Here is a 20995-nt window from a genome sequence, read left to right on the forward strand (position 1 = left end):
CTTTCATTTCTGCCCTTAGAGACTCTATGTTGCCATTAATTGATTTCTCCATTCTAGCTATTGTCTTCACAATTGCTAGCCTGAATTCCATCTCCGACATCTTGGTTATATCTGCATCCATTTGTAAATCTGTGGCATAAGTCACAATCTCTGAGTCTTTTCTATTTTGGGGGTTCCTCCTCCTAGTCATTCTGTTGATGGGTGGTTGAGGGAATGTATAGAGTCCAAATTATTGACCAGAACCCAAGCAAGATGCACCTGTTTTCTATGGACCTTAGGGTTGCTGGCCTCTTGTTTTCCCAGCCTGTCTTCTGGAGGAGGGGCCTGCCATGCTGTTACTCAGGCAACCCTGTTTGGGCAGAGTTGCCCTGCCCCTCTGTGGTGGGGGATGGTCTCAGCGGGAATCAGTTTTTTGGGGCTTTTGTTCTCTGGTGGCTTTCCCTGGCGGCTTTCCGTGTCTCTTCCGAGAGTCAGAGCAGAAGAGGCCGTTTCCAACCCTCTGCCTCAGAGCAGAGAGATTGCAGTCTGTTCTTCAGTGAGCTCTCCAGGCCACAATGTCTCCGTTTCTGTCTGTGCTGCTATAAACGGCAGCATCCTGGGTTGTGCGCCCCTCCACAGCGTCCCCAGTCCTGCCTCCAGGTCGGGGCATGTCTCTGCCCTTTGTGCTTCTAAAACCACCAGCCACCCCCAGATCGCACGCGTGACCCCGCCGTTCCGGGATTCTGCCCCGGGGGCTGCCCTAAAGTCCTAAAGGTCTGTGAGTCTGTGCCCCGTCCCCAGCAAGCGAGGCTGTTGCTCACCAGCGGTGTAGGATCCCCACAGCCAGGCTCCCTCCTGCTGCCGTTTATCCTCCGATATCTGCCCCGGGACTCACTGCTCCCTGCTGCGTAGCTTGGAAACCAATCGCCCGAGATATTCTGTTTGTAGAGATCCAGATCTTACATCTCAGGCTGATTTTGTGGGTGCTCAGAGTGGTCTGGTAGATATCCAGCTCAATTCTGGAGACCAGCTGAAATAGGGTCCCCTACTCCTCCGCCATCTTATCTCAGGAAATGGAGTCTTAAGCCTATTTATTTATTTATTTTTATTTAAATCCAATAGCCAACATGGAGTACATCATTAGTTTTTGATGTAGTGTTCAATGATTCATTAGTTGCATATAACACCCAGTGCTCATCACATCATGTGCCCTCCTTAATGCCCATCACCCAGTTACTCCATTCCCCCGTCCACCTCCCTTTAAAATATTTAAACTACAGAGTGGGAAAGGGAAGCGAAATATTGGGGCCATTTTCTGCTATTGTGTAGTGTATGTTTAGAAAAATGTCATTCATAAATATGCATCCACATATCCTAAATAAAATGCTAGCAAATCATATATACTTGGAAGGGAACCAGTTTACTTTTTCAGAGTAGTTTGAATCAATATTTGTGTATCCAATAATATGAAGTAGGATTTTGCAAATATGAGTAAAGGTGAAATTTGTTAATATTGAATTTGCCACACTAAGGGAAGTAATACACACATTCTTTCTCTCTAGATAATCTGGCTTTGAAACTCCTTTTGGACATTGACATTATGGCTTCTTATGAGTTGGTAATGGGGATTCTCCTCCTCTTCCAGACTGTAGTTGGGCTTCTAGGGAATTTCTTATCCCATTGTTTTTATATATTAACTTGATTCACTAAATATACTCAGAGGCCTACAGATCTAATTCTCAACCAATTGGCTTCAGCCAACCTTCTAGTCCTTCTCTCTAGGGGAATCACTCAGACACTGGCAGCTTTTTGTTTGGACTATTTCCTGGGAGAAGCTGTGTGCAAGATTACCTTTTATACTCATAGGGTGGCCCGAGGGGTTTCTCTATGCACCACCTGCCTTTTGAGTGGCTTCCAGGCTATCACTATTAGTCCTAAAAATTCCAGGTGGGAAGTACTGAAACTGAAGGCTCCTAGAGTTGTTCAACCCTTCTGTTGCCTCTGTTGGATTCTTCATCTCCTGATAAATATTGCTGTGCCAATGAAAGTGACTCATCCAGGGAATACTATAAACATTACAAAAAATGAATTTTGGACTGTGTACTACAGGAGGGTCTGATTCATCCATAAGCTCTATGCATTCCTCTTTACCTTCCTTCATATTTTGTGTTTGGGACCAAAGGGTTGGGCCAGTGGCTCCATAGTGCTCTTCCTGCAAAGACATAAGCAGAGTCCAATACCTTCGCCACACCAGTCTCTCTTCCAGAGCCTCCCCAGAGACCACTGCCACTCACATTGTCCTGCTTCTGGTGAGCTCATTTGTTTCTTTTTATTTTCCATCCTCCATCTTATCACTCTATATGACTTGCTTTGTCACCCAAAGCCTGCAACTCATGAACATCAGTGCATTCCTGGCTGCTTGTTTTCCAGCTTTCAGCCCCTATCTCTTCATCAGCCATGACATTCAAATCTTAAGAATCTACTTTGTCAGTTGTAAGATAAAAATCTCCAGATAGTCTCTTTATAAACAACTACCATTCATTCAACAAATTTTTAAGTACAAAATATTTGACAACTGTGGGTCTAACTGTAGACTCATTTAAAATTTATCCTGGTTGTTTTTCTTTCTCTCTCTCTCTTTCTTTCTTTCTTTCTTTCTTTCTTTCTTTCTTTCTTTCTTTCTTTCTTTCTTTCTTTCTTTCTTTCTTTCTCTTTCTTTCTTCCTTCCTTCCTTCCTTCCTTTCTTCTTTCTTTCCTTCCTTCCTTCCTTTCTTTCTTCTTTCTTTCCTTCCTTCCTTCTTTCTTTCTTCCTTCCTTCCTTCCTTCTTCTTCCTTTCTTCCTTCCTTCTTCCTTCCTTCTTCCTTTCTTCCTTCCTTCCTTCCTTCTTCCTTCCTTCTTTCTTTCTTCTTTCTTCCTTCCTTCCTTCCTTCCTTTCTTTCTTTCTTCCTTTCTTCCTTCCTTCCTTCATTCTTCCTTCCTTCCTTCCTTCCTTTCTTTCTTTCTTCCTTCCTTTCTTCCTTTCTTCCTTCCTTCCTTTCTTCTTTCTTTCTTTTCTTTCTTTCTTTCTTTTTATTTCTTTCTTTCAAGATTTTATTTATTTGACAGGGAGAGCAAGGCAGGCAGAGGGAGAGGGAGAAGCAGGCTTCCCACTGAGCAGGGAGCCCAATGAGGGTCTTGATCCCAGGATCCTGGGATCATGACTTGAGCCAAAGGCAGATGCTTAACTGACTGAGCCAGGCGCCCCTATCCTGGTTGTTTTTCAATGTGAGGTTTCAGTTGTGTGATTTAGTTTTCTAAATGCATTAATTTTCTCATTGACTATTGCCTTCCAATGCAACAAAATATGTTTTCTTCTCTGCAGAAACTGCATAATCCAAGAAAAAAGGGCTCACTTATATTAACACTTGGGGTTACCCTAATGAGATGGCAGGGCCTATATAATAATACTAATGGAAGGCCCACCTGATACTCTTCATGCCCTATCATGCATGATTTGAATGTGCTTTTAAAGGCCTCATCCTTTGGGGCACCTGAGTGGCTCAGTCAGTTAAGTGTCCAACTCTTGACTTCAGGTCAGGTCATGATCTCAGGGATGTGAGATTGAGCTGCATGTCGATCTTGGCATTGGGCACTGCACTGAGGATGGAGCCTGCTTGAAATTTTCTCTCACCTTTTCCCTCCACCCCTTGCCCTGCTCTCTCTCTCTCAAAAAGTAAATTAATTAATTAATTAAAAAAATAAAGACCTTATCCTTTAATATCAATCAGCCAAAGACCAGCAAGCACTTGAAGAAACATTCTACCTTGAAAGAAAAACACAAAGACAAACAGATGGGGGTAGGGAAGGGATAGTAACATGGAAAAAACAAACCATATTAAGGAAGTAGAAAAAGTTCTACAATTTGTAAGTAATATTGTTGATGAGATATGAAACTGTTGCATGCATAGGTAAGGGTAGGATGCTATTAAAATGAATGATAGAAGACTAAAAGGACCTTTCTGGAATTAGGACCATGACAGAAGAGATAAAGTACTCAGCAGAGTGGTTGGAAGGTAATATGGAGCAACCTCTAGGAAATTGGAAGAAGGGAAACGAACTTAGAAACATTAGAAAAATAGCAAAACTTTTCTGGCAGTGAATATCTGAATAATAGATATCCCTAGGAGAAAGAAATATAAACATGGAGAAGAGAAAAATATCAGAGAAATTATACAAGAAGTTTTGTCATATCCATTTACAGACTAAAAGGCTCATTTGTTTAATGGGAAGTGAATTAAAATATGCCAATATCTAAATTTCAAATATTGGGAGAATAATACTCTCTAGCTCCATCCATGTCATTGCAAATGGCAAGATTTTATTCTTTTTTATGGCTGACTAATATTCCATTATATATATTTCATTCAAATGTGGAATTTAAGAAACAAAACAAATGAACATGGTGGGGGGAAAGAAAGAGAGGCAAAGCAAGAAACAGATTCTTAACTACAGAGAACAATCTGATGGTTTGTTTGGAGGGGAGGTGGGCAGGAGGATGGGTTAAATAGGTGATGGGTATTAAGGAAGGCACTTGTGATGAGCACTGGGTGTTGTATGTAAGTGACAAATCACTAAATTCTACACCTGAAACTAATATTACACTGTATGTTAACTAGAATTTAAATAAAAACTTGGAAAGAGAAAAAAATATTGGAGGGAAGAAAAAACAGATTCCTAAAGATTCTGGAAAGCAAACAACAGGTCATATCCAAAGGGAGAAAAATTAAACTGGCTCAGATTTCTAAAGAGCAACATTGAAAACTGGAAGGCAAGGGAGCAATGCTGCCAAACTTCTGAAATAACGATTTCTAAACTAAAATTGGATACCTGTCAAACTAAACTCAGGGATGATTTAGAATAGAGATATTTTCAGGAAGGCAAGTTCTCAAAATGTTCTATTAATGCTTTTCCAGGAATTACTGAAGGCGAAACTCTGTAAAGTAAGTGAAGACAGTAAGTAAGACAATATGGACCCTGGACACTGGAGATTCAACCCAACCAAAATGCTAATGAGATCTGTTCAGTGGTAGAGAAAGGCAAACCTAGGTTAACAGCCATACACCAGCCTAGAGATTACACAGTCAAACTTGAGGCAGAGGAATGTATTGAAGAAGAAAATTAAATTGATGGAATTCCTGACATGTTCTATTGAAAATTTGGGAATGAATAAATAATTTGTACATGGAGAAGCCAAGCATATTAAAATACATTAATTCTAATTTGAGAAAATTAAAATTGGTATGAGACGACCCAGCAATTGCACTACTGGGTATTTACCCCAAAGATACAAATGTAGGGATCCAAGGGGGTACATGCACCCTGATGTTTATAGCAGCAATGTCCACAATAGCCAAACTATGGAAAGAGCCAAGATGTCCATCAACAGACGAATGGATAAAGATGTGGTATACACACACACACACACACACACACACACACACACACACACACACACAATGGAATATTATGCAGCCGTCAAAAGGAATGAAGTCTTGTCATTTGCAACGACGTGGATGGAATGGGAGGGTATTATCCTGAGCGAAATAACTCAATCAGAGAAAGACATGTATCATATGATCTCACTAATATGAGGAATTCTTAATCTCAGGAAACAAACTGAGGTTTGCTGGAGTGGTGGGGATGGGGGGTGGCTGGTTGATAGACATTGGGGAGGGTATGTGCTATGGTGAGCATGTGAATTGTGTAAGACTGTTGAATCACAGACCTGTACCTCTGAAACAAATAATACATTATATGTTAAAAAAAAAAAAAGAAGATAGCAGGAAGGGAAAAATGAAGGGGGGGAAATCGGAGGAGGAGATGAACCATGAGAGACTATGGACTCTGAGAAACAAACTGAGGGTTCTAGAGGGGAGGGGGGTGGGGGGATGGGTTAGCCTGGTGATGGGTATTAAGGAGGGCACGTACTGAATGGAGCATTGGGTGTTATACGCAAACAATGAATCATGGAACACTACATCAAAAACTAATGATGTAATGTATGGTTATTAACATAACATAAGAAAATAAAAAAAATAAAATTGGTATGAGAATAGAAATGTAACATGAAACCTCCCATAACTGAGCAGTTAACAGTCATAATAGATAAACCCTGATCATTTATTTGACCAAAATATATGTATTTAAGCTAGTGTTGAGGGTTTACTTGCTATTCTAGCAAATGCCTCTCTAAATGATACACTGGCAAATATAATGAAATATATTAGCTATGCCCGACCCCCAGGCTCAGTCCTGTGAGCTGGATCGGGGAGCTCCCTGTCTCCACCTCCACTTCCAGCAGGAAGTCATTATGTGACTAACGCATTTTCATCAGATTTCCTCTGATTTACCCAGAGGAATGTGAATGTGAATATGTATGTGAAAATGACGTGCACTGCAAAGAAATGTGGAATTAGGTTCCAGTCTCCAGCTCTTATCTTAATCTGTGAGAATGAAATGAAGGGGAAAAGTCACCAATGCATCATGCGTCTGAAGCTTTTCAAAGTTTTCAGATTGCAGCAGAGCTGCTGAACAATTAAAGAATAATCCACAACACAAGAATTACCTGGAACAAGTATCCCTGAGACATCTAGAGAAGTTACTCACTTTTTTATGAGGTTACTTGTGGGGGCAAAGTCTGTCAAAAACAGTGTAACAAATTCAACAGGAAACAACCACTGATCCTGTGGAAGACTTGAACAAACTAGATGACAAAGAACTTGCCAAAAGAAAGAGCATCATGGATGAACTTTTTGAGAAAAATCAGAAGAAGGATGATCCAAATTTTGTTTATGACACTGAAGCTGAGTTCCTGCAAGATGAACTGCAGTCTTGTGGCTCAGACACAGAATCAGCTGATGAGTTCTGATATAAAAAACTAAAAAAATGTATTGGGGCAGCAGAAAATCTATGTTTATACAAAAAATATATAAACATTGTTCTAGAAAAATCTGTGAGGAACACTAAATGTACACGTTTGGTCATATTTGGATTGACTATGGGGTTACTTTCCAAAACCAGGACATGAGGAGTATCTACTATGTAGATGCATGAGGAATTCAGGGAAAACTGAGTATAGGAATCTGCCTTGAAAGAGCTTACAATCTGGGACACCTGGGTGGCTCAGTCGGTTAAACATCTGCCTTCGGCTCAGGTCATGATCCCAGGGTCCTGGGATCGAGTCCTACATCCGGCTCTCTGCTCAGTGGGGAGCCAGCTTCTCTCTCTGCCTGCCGCTCCCCATGCTTATACGGTTTCTCGCTTTCTCTCTGACAAATAAAATCTTTAAAAAAAAAAAAAAGGAGCTTACCATCTAGGGATGCCTGCGTGTCTTAGTAGGTTAAGTGTCTGCCTTTGGCGCAGGTCATGATCCCAAGGTCTTGGGATCGAGTCTCACATCCGGCTCCTTGCTCAGTGGGGAGCCTGCTTCTCCCTCTGCCTCTGCCACTTTCCCTGCTTGTGCTCTCTCTGACAAATAAAATTGGAGTTTACAGTTTAATTGGAAGATAAATCAAAAACTTGTGAATAGCTAATTAACAGTATTAGGCAGAAAAAAGATTACAGCCAAATGCTTGATAAATGTTAAAGAGGGTAGAGAAGTCAGGGAAGACTGTCCCTAAATGGTAGTGTTTGGTTGGAAATTTATATGGAATTCCAGATGACAGAAACCAGGAGAAAAAAGGGAGAGGAGGGTAGTGGTAAAGAGATAGGGATTAGAACATTTTATTTGAGGAACAGTAAGCAATTTATAGTTTGATAAGATTAGAGGGCATATATGGTTACCAGGGGATTATCCTCTATGCAGTATGTCTTTTTCCCCCTCAAAATTTTCTTGGCTATTTTATTCTTTCAGACAAGATTCAGAATCAATTCATCAGACTTTCCCTTCAAAAAAATCTTCCTGGAATTTTGAAAAATGTTTACATTAACTTTACAAATAAGTAGGGGGATTATTACCATCTTTTCAATATGGAATTTTCCTATCTAGTAATATTTTTATATATGATATCCATTTATTGAAGTTTTATATTTCACAGTGATAGTAACAATGTTAATTAGCATTTGTGATGTATTATGGACCTGGCACATAAGTCCTCGACATTTATTGTCTCATAATCCTCAAACTTATGGCATAGGGTAATACTATCATTTCCGTTATATGAAGAAAACAGAAACACTCTTAAGCATTTAATATGAATTATGTCTTTATATGTATTTAGCTCTGTTTGTTATGTATTTTTTTGTCTGTTTGTTATGTATTTAACCCTGGAGTAGAAGAGTAGCCCTGCAGAATGCCCTGCAACTGCACGTGGGTGTCATTTGATGAACAACAGGGGAATTCTGCCCCTTCAGGATCAGGAAAAAATACATGCTAAAGACATTCTGAAGCCCTGAAGCTCTTCCCATAAATAAAGAGGTTTGTTTGTAAAATGGGAAATCTACCGATAATGAATAACAATAGGCATTGACAGTTTAGGCCTGTTCATGAGTTTGGACCTATGAGATCTTTGGTTCTATAAAATCTACAAAATCTTTGTTGAACCAGGTTATATGTGTACAACTACATCTTTCATCTTATTATACTGTTTAATTGGAAGAAATTCTGTTTTCTTCAAGGGAATTAATATTCATTAAATAAAACTGTACACATTTGTAAAAAAGAAATATATTAGGTAATATGAAGAATGGTAGAAGATGGGATCAGAGAAATGGACCAGGCAGATCGTGAAGGAGATTATAGGCTATGTAGATCATGCCTAAGAGTTTGTCATTTGGCTCTTGTTCTGTGAAAGCATTTTTTGAATAGTTACTTCATTCTGTTAACTGTGATACAGCTGACCTATGGAAACAGTTTTTATTTTGTAATGATAACCCAATTCTCACTTCCTTCCAACTTAACCAGCTCCAGTAACATTGTTAAAATGTCTCTGCTGCCCAGAGCAATCTGTACCTTCAATGCCATCCCGATCAAAATTCCCATGACATTTTTCAAAGTGCTGGAACAAACAATCCTAAAATTTGTATGGAATCAGAAAAGACCCCAAATCGCCACGGAAATGTTGAAAAAGAAAAACAAAGCTGGGGGCATCATATTGCCCAATTTCACTCTATATTACAAAGCTGTGATCACCAAGACAGCTTGGTACTGGCACAAAAACAGTCATACAGACCAATGGAACAGAATAGAGAGCCCAGATATGGGCCCTCAACTCTATGGTCAAATAATCTTTGACAAAGCAGGAAAAAATATGCAATGGAAAAAAGACAGTCTCTTCAATAAATGGTGCTGGGAAAATTGGACAGCCACATGCAGAAGAATGAAACTCGACCATTCTCTAACACCATGCACAAAGATAAACTCAAAATGGGTGAAAGACTCAATGTGAGACAGGAATCCCATCAAAATCCTAGAGGAGAACATCAGCAGTAACCTGTTTGACATCGCCCACAGCAACTTCTTTCAAGATACATCTCCAAAGGCAAGTGAAACAAAAGCAAAAATGAACTTTTGGGACTTGATCAAGATAAAAAGCTTCTGCACAGCAAAGGAAACAGTCAACAAAACAAAAATGTAACCCACAGAATGGGAGAAGATATTTGCAAATGACACTACAGACGAAGCGCTGATATCCAAGATCTATAATGAACTTCTCAAACTCAACACCCAAAAAACAAATAATCAAGTAAAAAACTGGGCAGAAGACATGAACAGACACTTCTCAAAAGGAGACATACAAATGGCTAACAGACACATGAAAAAATGTTCATCATCATTAGCCATCAGGGAAATTCAAATCAAAACCACATTGAGATACCACCTTATACCAGTTAGAATGGCAAAAATGGACAAGGCAAGAAACAACCAATGTTGGAGAGGTTGTGGAGAAAGGGGAACCCTCTTACACTGTTGGGTGGGAATGCAAGTTGGTACAGCCACTTTGGAAAACAGTGTGGAGGTGCCTCAAAAAATTAAAAATAGGGCTACCCTATGACCCAGCAATTGCACTCCTGGGTATTTACCCAAAGACACAGATGTAGTGAAAAGAAGGGCCATATGCACCGCAACGTTCATAGCAGCTATGTCCACAATAGCCAAACTATGGAAAAAGATGAGATGCCCTTCAACAGATGAATGAATAAAGAAGATGTGGTCCGTATATACAATGGAATATTACTCAGCCATCAGAAAGGATGAATACCCAACTTTTACATCAACATGGATGAGACTGGAGGAGATTATGCTAAGTGAAATAAGTCAAGTGGAGAAAGTCAATTATCATATGGTTTCACTTATTTGTGGAACATAAGGAATAGCATGGAGACCATTGGGAGAAGGAAGGGAAAAAATGAAGGGGGGGAAATTGGAGGAGGAGATGAACCATGAGAGACTATGGACTCTGAGAAACAAACTGAGGGTTTTAGAGGGGAGGGGTGTGGGGGGATGGGTTAGCCCAGTGATGGGTATTAAGGAGGGCACATTTTGCATGGAGCACTGGGTGTTATACGAAAACAATGAATCATGGAACACTACATCAAAAACTAATTATGTACTGTATGGTGACTAACATAATAAAATAAAATTAAATTAAAAAATAAAATTCCAGTATAGTTAACATACAGTGTTATATGAATTTCATGTGTACAATATGGTGATTCAACAATTCTATACAACTCAGGGCTCATCATAGTATGTGTACTCTTAATCTCTTCACCTATTTCACCCATCTCCCCACCCACCTCCCCTCCCACCCAAACCATCAGTTTGTTTTCTGTTTTTTGGTTTGTCTCTTTTTTCTTTGTTTGTTTTGTTTCTTAAATTCCACATATGAGTGAAATCATATGGTATTTGCCTTTCTCTGACTGACTTATTTCACTTAGCCTTATACCCTTTAGATCCATTCTCATCACTGCAAATGGCAAGATTTCATTCTTTTTTGTGGCTGAGAAATATTCCATTATATATAGTTATAACCTCTTCTTTATCCATTCATCTATTAATGACCACCACTTAGGTTGCTTCTGTAATTTGGCTGTTGTAAATAATGCTCTAATAAACATAGTGGTGCATATATATTTTTTAATTAGTGTTTTCATATTCTTTGGGTAAATACCCAGTAGTGGAATTACTGAATCATATGACAATTCTAATTTTAATTTTTTGAGGAAACTCCATACTGTTTTCCACAGTGGTTGCACCAGTCTGCATTCCCACCAACAGTATACAAGGGTTCCTTTTTCTCCACATCCTCAACAACACTTGTTGTTTCTTATATTTTTTATTTTAGCCATTCTGACAGGTGTGAGGTGATATTTCATTGTGGTTTGATTTGCATTGCCCTGCTGATGAGTGATGTTGAGCATCTTTTCATGTGCCTGTTGGCCTCTGGATGTCTTCTTTGGAGAAATGTCTGTTCATGTCTTTTGCCCATTTTTTAATTGGATTATTTGTTTTTTTGGTGGTGAGTTGTATAAATTCCTTATATATTTTGGGTAGTAATCCTTTATTGGATATATCATTTGCAAATATCGTCTCCCATTCAGTAGCTTGTCTCTTAGTTGTTTTGATGTTTTCCTTTGTTGTGCAAAAACTTTTTATTTTGATGTAGTCCCAATAGTTTATTTTTGCTTTTGTGTCCCTTGCCTCAGGAGACATCTAGAAAAATGTTGCTATGCCTGATGTCAGACTCTCTTCTAGGATTTTAATGGTTTCAGGTCTCACAATTATGTATTTAATCCATTTTGAATTTATTTTTGTGTATGGTGTAAGAAAGTGGTCTAGTTTCATTCTTTTCCATGTAGCTGTCTAGTTTTCCCAAGGCCATTTGTTGAAGAGACTGTCATTTTCCCATCACATATTCTTGCCTCCTTTGTCAGAGATTAATTGACCACATAATCATGGGTTTATATGAGGCTCTCTATTCTGTTCCTTTAATTTATGTGTCTCTTTTTGTGCCAGTACCACAATGTTTTGATTACTACAGGTTTGTAGTATATCTTGATATCTGGAATTGTGATACAATTTTGTTCTTCTTTCTTAAGATTGCTTTGGCTATTCAGGGTCTTTTGTGGTTCCATACAAATTTTAGGATTTATTCTGGTTCTGTGAAAAATGATGTTGGCATTTTGATAGGGATTGCGTTAAATCTGTAGATTGCTTTGGGTGGTATGGACATTTTAGCAATATTTGTTCTTCCAATCCATAAGTATGGAAAATCTTTCCATTTGCTTGTGTTGTCTTCATTTTCTTTCATCAATGTTTTATAGCTTTAAGAGTACAGGTCGTTAACCTCCTTGGTTAAGTTTATTGCTAGGTATCTTATTATTTTTGGTACAATTGAAAATAGAATTGTTTTCTTAATCTCTCTTTCCACTATTAGTGTATTAGAATTATTTAAATTAGAATATAATAGTAATAGGATAATTGGAAATATTCGTAGTAGTATATAGAAATGCAACAGATTTCTGTATATTGGTTTTGTATCCTGTGACCTTACTGAATTCATTTATCAGTTCTAGTGCTTTTGTTTTTGTTTTAGTTTTTGGTGGAGTCTTTAGGCTTTTCTATATATGGTATCATGCCATCTGTAAATAGTGAAAGTTTTACTTTTCCCTTACTGATTTAGAGCCTTTTATTTCTTTTTCTTCTCTGATTCCTGTGTCTAGGACTTCCAGTACTATGTTGAATAAAAGTAGTGAGAGTAGACATCCTTGTTCTCAATGTTAAAGGAAAAGCTCTCAGTTCTTCACTATTGAGTATGATGTTACCTCTGGGCTTTGCATACATGGCCTTTATTATGTTGAGGTATGTTCCCTCTAATCTACTTTGTTGAGGGTTTTTATCCTGTATCATGAATGGATGTTGTACTTTGTCAAATGCTTTTCCTGCATCTATTGAAATGATCACGTTTTTATCCTTTCTCTTGTTGATGTGATGTATCATGTTGATTTTGAGTACTGAACCACCCTTGCAGCCCATGAATAAATTCCAAATGATTGTGGTGAATGATTTTTTAAAAAATGTATTGTTTGATTTGGTTTGCTAATATTTTGTGGAGGATTTCTGCATCTATGCTCATTAGAGATATTGGTCTGTACTTTTAAAGATTTTTAGTAATTTCTTTTTTTTTTAAAGATTTTATTTATTTATTTGACAGAGAGAGACAGCGAGAGCAGGAACACAAGCAGGGGGAGTGGGAGAGGGAGAAGCAGGCTTCCCGCTGAGCAGGGAGCCCGATGCGGGACTCGATCCCAGGACTCTGGGATCATGACCTGAGCCGAAGGCAGACACTTAATGACTGAGCCACCCAGCCGCCCGATTTTTAGTAATTTCTATACCTAACATGGGGCTCGAACTTATAACCCTGAGATCAAGGGTCACATTCTCTACTGACTGAGCCAGCCAGGTGCCCCTGTAGTTCTCTCTCTCTCTCTTTTGTATGTCTTTGTCTGGTTTTGTTATCAGGAGAATACTGGCCTCATAGAATGAATTTGGAAGCTTTACTTCCTCTACTATTTTTTGGAATAGTTTGAGAAGAATAGGTCTTAACTCTTCCTAAATGCTTAGTAGAATTTGACTGCAAAACCATCTGGTCCTGGACTTTCGTTTGTTTGGAGTTTTTTGATTACTGATTCAATTTCATTGTGGTAATCAGTTGTTCAGATTTTCTATTTCTTCCTGATTCACTTTTGGGAGGTTCAGTATTTCTAGGAATTTATCCATTTCTTCTAGGTTGTCCAATTTGTTGGCATATAATTTTTCAGTTTTCTCTTATAACTGTTTGTACCTGTGGTGTCAATTGTTATTTCTCCTCTTTCATTTCTAATTTTGTTTATTTGAGATCTTTCTCTCTCCCCCACCCTTTTTGATGAGTCTGGCTAAAAGTTTATCAATTTTATTGATCTTTCCAAAGAACCAGCTCCTGGTTTCATTGATCTGTTCTATTGCCTTTTCAGCTTTTTTTTTTTTTTTAATTTCTGCTCTAGTCTTTATTATTTCCTTTTTTCTACTGGTTTTGGTTTTTGTTTGTTCTTCTTTTTCTAGCTCCTTTAGGTATCAGGTTAGGTTGTTTGAGATTTTTCTTGCTTCTTAAGGCAGGCCTATGTTGTTATAAACTTCCCTCTTAGAACAGCTTTCACTGCATTCCAAAGATTTTGGACAGCTGTGTTTTCATTTTCATTTGTCTCCATCTACTTTTTAAATTTCCTCTTTTATTTCTTGGCTGACCCATTCATTGTTTAGTATCATGTTATTTAACTTCCATGTGTTTGTGTTCTTTCCAGATTTTTTCTTGTGGTTGATTTCTAGCTTCATAGCATCGTGGTTGGAAAAGATACATGGTGAGACTTCAGTCTTTTTGAATTTGTTGAGACTTGTTTTGTGGTCCTATGTGATAGTCTGGAGAAGATTCCATGTGCACCTGAAAAGACCATTTATTCCACTGTTTTAGGATGGAATAGTCTGAATATATTTGTTAGATCCATCTGATACAATGTGTCATTCAAAGCTACCGTTTCCTTTTTGATTTCCTGTTTGGATGATCTATCCTTTGATGTAAGTTGGGTGTTGAAGTCTCCTACTATTATTATATTACTACCAGTTATTTCCTTTATATTTGGTATTAGCTGCTTTAAGTATTTTGGTGCTCCATGTTGAGCACATAGATATTTATAATTGTTATATCTTCTTGTTGTATTGATCCTTTTATGATTATGTAGTATCCTTTGTCTCTTGTTATAGTCTTTGTTTTTCTTAAGATTTTATTTATTTATGAGAGAAAGAGAGAGAGAGAGAAAAAGAGAAAACACAAGCAGGGGGAGCAGCAGAGGGAGAGGGAGAAACAGGCTCCCCACTAAGCAGGGAGCCTGATGTGGGGCTGGATCCCAGGACCCTGAGATCATGACCTGAGCCAAAGGCAGATGCCTAACTGACTGAGCCACCCAGGTGCCCCTAGTCTTTATTTTAAAGTCATTTTGTCCAGGGGGTGGGGCCAAAAAAGTCTATTTTGTCCAAACTAAGTATTGCTACCCCAGCTTTTCACTTCCATTTGCATGGTAAATAAATGCTTTGCCATATTTTCACTATCAATCTACATGTGTAGATTCGTCTGAATCTCTTATAGGCAGCATATTAATGGGTCTTGCTTTTTTTTTGGTATGGAGATAGAGAAAACATTTTATCAGGTAAAAGAAAAATAGATTCTACAAAACAAAAAAGATGGCATTCTATGTAATAATTACCATCCAATAAAAGAATGTAATGGGAAATGACACCTCACAGGAACACAATTTTACAATAATCATTAAGAGGACAGGCATCAAATGAAAGAGGTTAAATGCTTAGTACTGATACACATGAGGTGATAGAGCCATTACCATAAGTGTTCAATGCTGACATATAAGTCTACAAATTGTAGTGGAAAAATACATCTTTCCACAAAACCTGATGCTCAGTATGCAAACTACACATTGTAAAGACCAAAGATCTCAAAATAATGTCTGTATTTAAGTTATTTCAAATAAATAAATAATACTTTATTTTTAAATCCATTCCCTCACCCTATGTCTTTTTATTGGCATGTTCAGTCCATTTACAATCAAAGTAATTATTAATAGGTATGTACTTATTGCCATTTTGTTACTTGTTTTATGGTTATTTTTGTAGTTCTCTGATCCTTTCTTCTCTTGCTCTCTTCTCTCATGGTTTGCTGGCTTTCTTTAGTGATATACTTGGATTCCTTTCTCTTTATTTTTTTGCATATCTATTACTGGTTTTTGATTTGTGGTTACCATTGGGTTTATATATAACATCTTATGCATATAGCAGTCTGTACTGATGGTTGCCTAAGTTTGAACCCATTCCTTACTCCACACCCTCCTCCATTTTAAGTATATGGTATCATACTTTACATTCTTTTATTTTGTGAATCTCTTAACTGATATTTATAGATATACTTAATTTTACTGCTTTTGTGCTTTCTACTTTTCTTACTCCTGCTTATGGTCTTTCCTTTCCACTCAAAGAGCCCCTCTAACATTTCTTGTAGGGCTGGTTTAGTGGTTATGAATTCCTTTAACTTTTATTTGTCTGGGAAACTCTACCTCTCCTGTTCTGAATGATAACCTCACTGGATAGAATATTCTTGGTTGAAGCTTTATTTTCTTTTATTACTTTGACTATATCACACCACTCCCTTCTAGCCTGCAGTTTCTGCTGAAAAATCAGCTGATCACCTTCTGGGGTTTCCCTTTATGTAACTGTTTTCTTTTCTCTTGCTGTTTTAAAAATTCTCTATCACTACTTTTGCATTTTTAATTACTGTGTATCTTGGTGTGAACCTCCTTGGGTTGATTTTGTTGGCTCTTTGTGCCTCCTAGATCTGGATTTGTTTCCTTTCTCAGATTTGGGAAGTTTTCAGCTATTATTTCTTCAAATAATTTTTCTGCCCCTTTTCCTCTCTCTCCTCCTTCTAGGATCCCTAAAATGTGAATGCTATCATGCTTGATGTTGTTGCTGAGTCCCTTAGTCTATTTTCATTTGTTATTATTATATTTTCTCTCTCCTGTTTAGCCTGATTGCTTTCCATTTCCCTGTCCTTAAGTTGCTGATCCATTCTTCTGCTTCCTCTAGTCTACTATTTATTCCATCTCATGCATTTTTAATCTGTTATTGAGTTCTTCATCTCTAATTGGTTCTTTTGTTTTAAAAAAAGATTTTATTTATTTATTTGAGAGAGAGAGCATGAGCGGAGAGAGGGGCAGAGGGAGAGGGAGAAGCAGACAGCAGACTTTCTGCTGAGCAGGAGCCTGATGCAGGGCTCAATCCCAGGACCCTGAGATCATGACCCAAGCTAAAGGCAGATGCTTAACTGACTGAGCCACCAGGCGCCTCTCTAATTAATTCTTTTTTATTTTGAAGGTCTCACCGAGGTCCTCCACTCTTTTCTCAAGTCCAGTAAGTATCTTTATGATCATTACTTTAAATTCTCTATCAGGTATATTACTTACCTCTGCTTTGTTTAGCTCTCTTGCTATGATTTTGTCCTGTTTTTTCATTTGGAACACATTCCTGTATTTCCTCACTTTGTCTAATTCGCTGTGTCCATTTCTATGTGTTAGGAAAGTCAGCTATGTCTCCTGCTCTTGAAAGTAGTGGCTATATGAAGAAGAGTTCCTGTAGTGCCCTGCAGTGCAATGTTCCTGTTCACCAGAAACTGACACTTCAAGGGTATCTCCTATGTGTGTTGCATGCATCCTGCTCTTGTGGCTGAGCTGCATTTGCCTTCAGTCCAGTCATTTGCAATGGCTCTCTTTGCCTGCTGTGGGCAGGGTTTGGTGTCTGTGTTGTTAGCAGACCAGTCTGGGGTTGCCTTGGCCTTGAGTTGAATCAGACCAGGTGACTGACACAGATGCAGTAGTACTGAACTGCAGGGCACTTTCCCTGTGTGGTGCCCTGAGAAGCTTTCATTGGTAGGAGGGGCCTGCAATCAGACCTGATGTCTGTCCCCAGCCCACTGCTGGGGCTCAAGTCAGACTATTGTGTATAGTTATATCCCCCTCTCTCTGGGGCAGGAGTCACTTTGGAGTGGTGCTAGCCCATTGGGACTGCTTGCACACTGCCAGGCTCTTGGCACTGCTTTGGATGGCCTCCAGCCAAGGCATATCAGAGGAGGCAGGGTCCTCCAGAGAATGCAGGGGAGGGGTGCACAGTGATAGCAAGCTCTGTGCTGGCCTGGGTGCCTCAGTCGGTTAAGCATCCAACGCTTGATTTTGGCTCAGGTCATGATGTCAGGGTTGTGAGATTGAGCCCTGCATTGGGCTCTATGCTCTGTGTGGAGTCTGCTTGAGATTCTCTCTCCCTCACCCTCTGCCCCCCACCCTGCTCGCACTTTCTCTCTAAACAAACAAACAAATAAATATATTTTTTTAAAGATCAAAATAAAGGGTTGAGTAAAAACCCCAGGTATAAAGGAAAACTAATATCTAGGAAATAAATTACTTAATATAGCAAGAGAGTTTATTTAATAAATAGTGTTAGTTGAACTGACTAGCACTATGTACGTTGGGGGTAGACACCAATTTTATTCTTTACATATAGATACATTTAAAATGGATGAAATAATTAAATGACTCAGTGAGTCATGTAAATGTATACTTAAATCTTGATATAGGCATGGAGTTTCTTTTTGGCAGGATGCTCTGCATTGCACCCTATTTAGAAGTACAAATTTCCAGGCACCTGGGTGGCTTAGTCGGTTAAACATCTGCTTTTTCAGCTCAGGTCATGATCCCAGGGTCCTGGGATTGAGTACCACATTGGGCTCCCTGCTCTGCAGGGAGTCTGCTTCTCCCTCTGCCCCTCCTCCCACTAGTTTTCTCAATCTCTCTCTCTCTCTCAAATAAATAAATAGTCTTTTAAAAAATAGAAGTACAAATTTCCATTTGTCCTATGTGATGCTAAGTTGCATCATTTGATTAGAGTGGTCCTTGCCAGGTTTCTCCACTTTACTCTTTTTCTCTTGAAATTATTAAGTATTTTGGAAGGAGATAATTTGAGACTCTGTAAATACCCTACTCTTCATTAAAACTGCATCCTCTGTTTTGGTATCTATTGATGATTATTGCCTGAAAAAATTATTACCACAGTGAGTGTCAAATTGTGATTTTTTTTTTGAAGTTTCTCATCCTTTCTACATTTATTAGTTTGGAATTCTGCTGTAAAGAAAAGTGTTACAATTGGTGGTATAATATAATGATATAATATAAATAAATTATGTTTATTTATAGTAACATAGGCTCATGGGTTCTTATTTTGTTCAGTGTCCTATAATACACTATTATCATTATTACAAATGGTCCCAGGTGAGATTAGTGAGAGCACCTTCAAGCTGGCTTCTCTTGGAGTGTACACTATACTCCTTGAACACCTCCTTCTTTACTGACACAAGATGTTCCAGGCTCATCTTGTGCTTTTCATTGTCAAGCTCTGGAAATAGCCATTTCTCTATGAGTAGAGAATGATATTTTTTTTAAAAGATTTTATTTATTTATTCATGAGAGACAAAGAGAGAGAGAGGCAGAGGGAGAAGCAGGCTCCCAAGGAGCAGGGAGCCTGATGTGGGACTCGATCCCAGGACCCTGGGATCATGACGTGAGCCAAAGGCAGACAGACGCTCAACCATCTGAGCCGCCCAGGCGCCCTGAGTAGAGAATGATATTGAGAAACTAAGATCTAGGTGCCTCTGCTCATTACTGTAGGTGGAGGTGGGTGGCACTAGTTCAAGAGGTAAGAAATATATGTATATACATATGCACCATATATACATGGTAGAAACTATGAGTTCATACCAAAACTTCCAATTCTAATACATTATAGGGTTTGTTCTAGCTTTCCTCTCTTTCATATTTGTAGCTCCTTTCTCATTCCTTGAGAAATCTGGCTCCCACTATCTCCAATATGTTTACCTATTTGGTAAGTTCTCCTCTAAGTGACTGCTATGCCACTTCTACCTCCCATAGCAACACCTGTCTTATCCACTCAATCACCAGCCTGGGCTGCCTTCCCTCCTCCCTACTCAGATGCTGTTTTTACTTTACATGGGCACTGATCCTGCACTGAGCTGGGTCATCATCGGCCATGTCCCTTCCACCCTTTTCTACCAGATCCAACTAATGGATTTTGGACTGAGAAAGGGAGGACTATTTGATATTAATAATTTACTGTTATTTATGTATGTGTGAGGAAATAGCAATGAAGTTATATTTTTTGAAAAGAATTTAGGAGATCCTGAAATATGTATGAGTGAAATATGTTGGATTTTCTTCAAAACAATAAGGGATTGGGAGAAGTGGGTGGAGGGTAGAGGTAAAGCCAAATTGCTTATAAACATAATTATTGATGCTGGTGGCAGGTACATGAGGGCTCATTATAATTTTCCATAACAAAATATATTTTTAAAAAGCCAATAAACAAATTCCCCTCCTACCATATAGTCCTCAAACTTGTTGTGGCTTTTCTTTTATTTTTTTTCTTCCATTTGAAATACAACGTTCTAGCAAATCTATGAGAAAAATATACTTTGGAATATTGTTTTGGGTGTAGTTTTAGAAAGAATTGAATGGCTCTAAATTTGAGTGTTTACACACAGGTTCAGGGCAATTCTTTCATTAATCTAAGTCTTTTAAAAAGTTTCTTTCAAAAACAATATATTTTCTGGGCCTCCTGTTCTCTGCAGCTTCCTGGCCTCTGGGGCTTCCATTCCAATTAATCCAGGGCTTCTCTGTGTGGTAGCTTCTGCTTGGCTTGTAATTCCTGCAGCCTCTTCATGTTGCCTTGCTACCTTGTGGCTCTTACAGTCTGATCACTTCTGCTGCCTCACGGATCTTGTCTGTTCAAGCCTTCTGCTGCTTTGTGGATCTCAGATTCAGGGTTTTTCCTCATGGTTTCTGTTCCTCATGGCTCCTGCTACATTGTGGCTCTTGTTGCTTCATGGCTTGTGTCTTTTTGGCCCATTGTTGTCTTGATGCTTTATGGCTTCTGCTGCCTTGTGGTCCTGCATTCTCATGATATGAGGCCCCCGAAGGCCAAAGACAAGCAAGAGAGCAGCAGAAAAAAAAAGTAGTCCGTAGTATTAGGAAGGGTATAAATATAGGCAGAAAGTTGAGTCACCACTTTGGGAAGCACTAGAATAGGGAGCAACAGATGCCTGCAGCTGAGGGGGTGACAAGATAAGCCAGGCTCTAGAGCTGCTTTGGATCATGAACCACTTTTAAGTTTCTGTTCTTCCATGAGGCTGCCTGTGTAGCTGATTTTGTCCTCCTTCTTTACCTGTGAATGCTTCAATAAATCTCCATCCCCCAAAATGAAGAAATAAATAAAAACAATATATTTTATTTTCTTAATAGAATTTCTATTAGTTTCTTATTTTTGCTTTAGGTATTTTCTATTGCAACTGTGTGTAACAAATTAACTTTTCCCCC

The 20995-nt window shown here is 38.7% G+C and overlaps 2 pseudogenes; both read left to right on the forward strand.

Moving 5' to 3' along the window:
• The first annotated feature begins 1579 nt into the window (after positions 1 to 1579).
• LOC114197068 (vomeronasal type-1 receptor 1-like) lies at positions 1580 to 2495 on the forward strand (annotated as a pseudogene).
• A 3853-nt stretch (positions 2496 to 6348) lies between these two features.
• Positions 6349 to 6887, forward strand: LOC114197036 (centrosomal protein of 19 kDa pseudogene; annotated as a pseudogene).
• The last annotated feature ends 14108 nt before the right edge of the window (positions 6888 to 20995 follow it).

Source organism: Eumetopias jubatus, unplaced genomic scaffold (genome assembly GCF_037043125.1).
Source record: "Eumetopias jubatus isolate StellerSeaLion01/CBP00866 unplaced genomic scaffold, mEumJub1_p1.0 scaffold_10, whole genome shotgun sequence".
NCBI classification, from domain to species: Eukaryota; Metazoa; Chordata; class Mammalia; order Carnivora; family Otariidae; genus Eumetopias; species Eumetopias jubatus.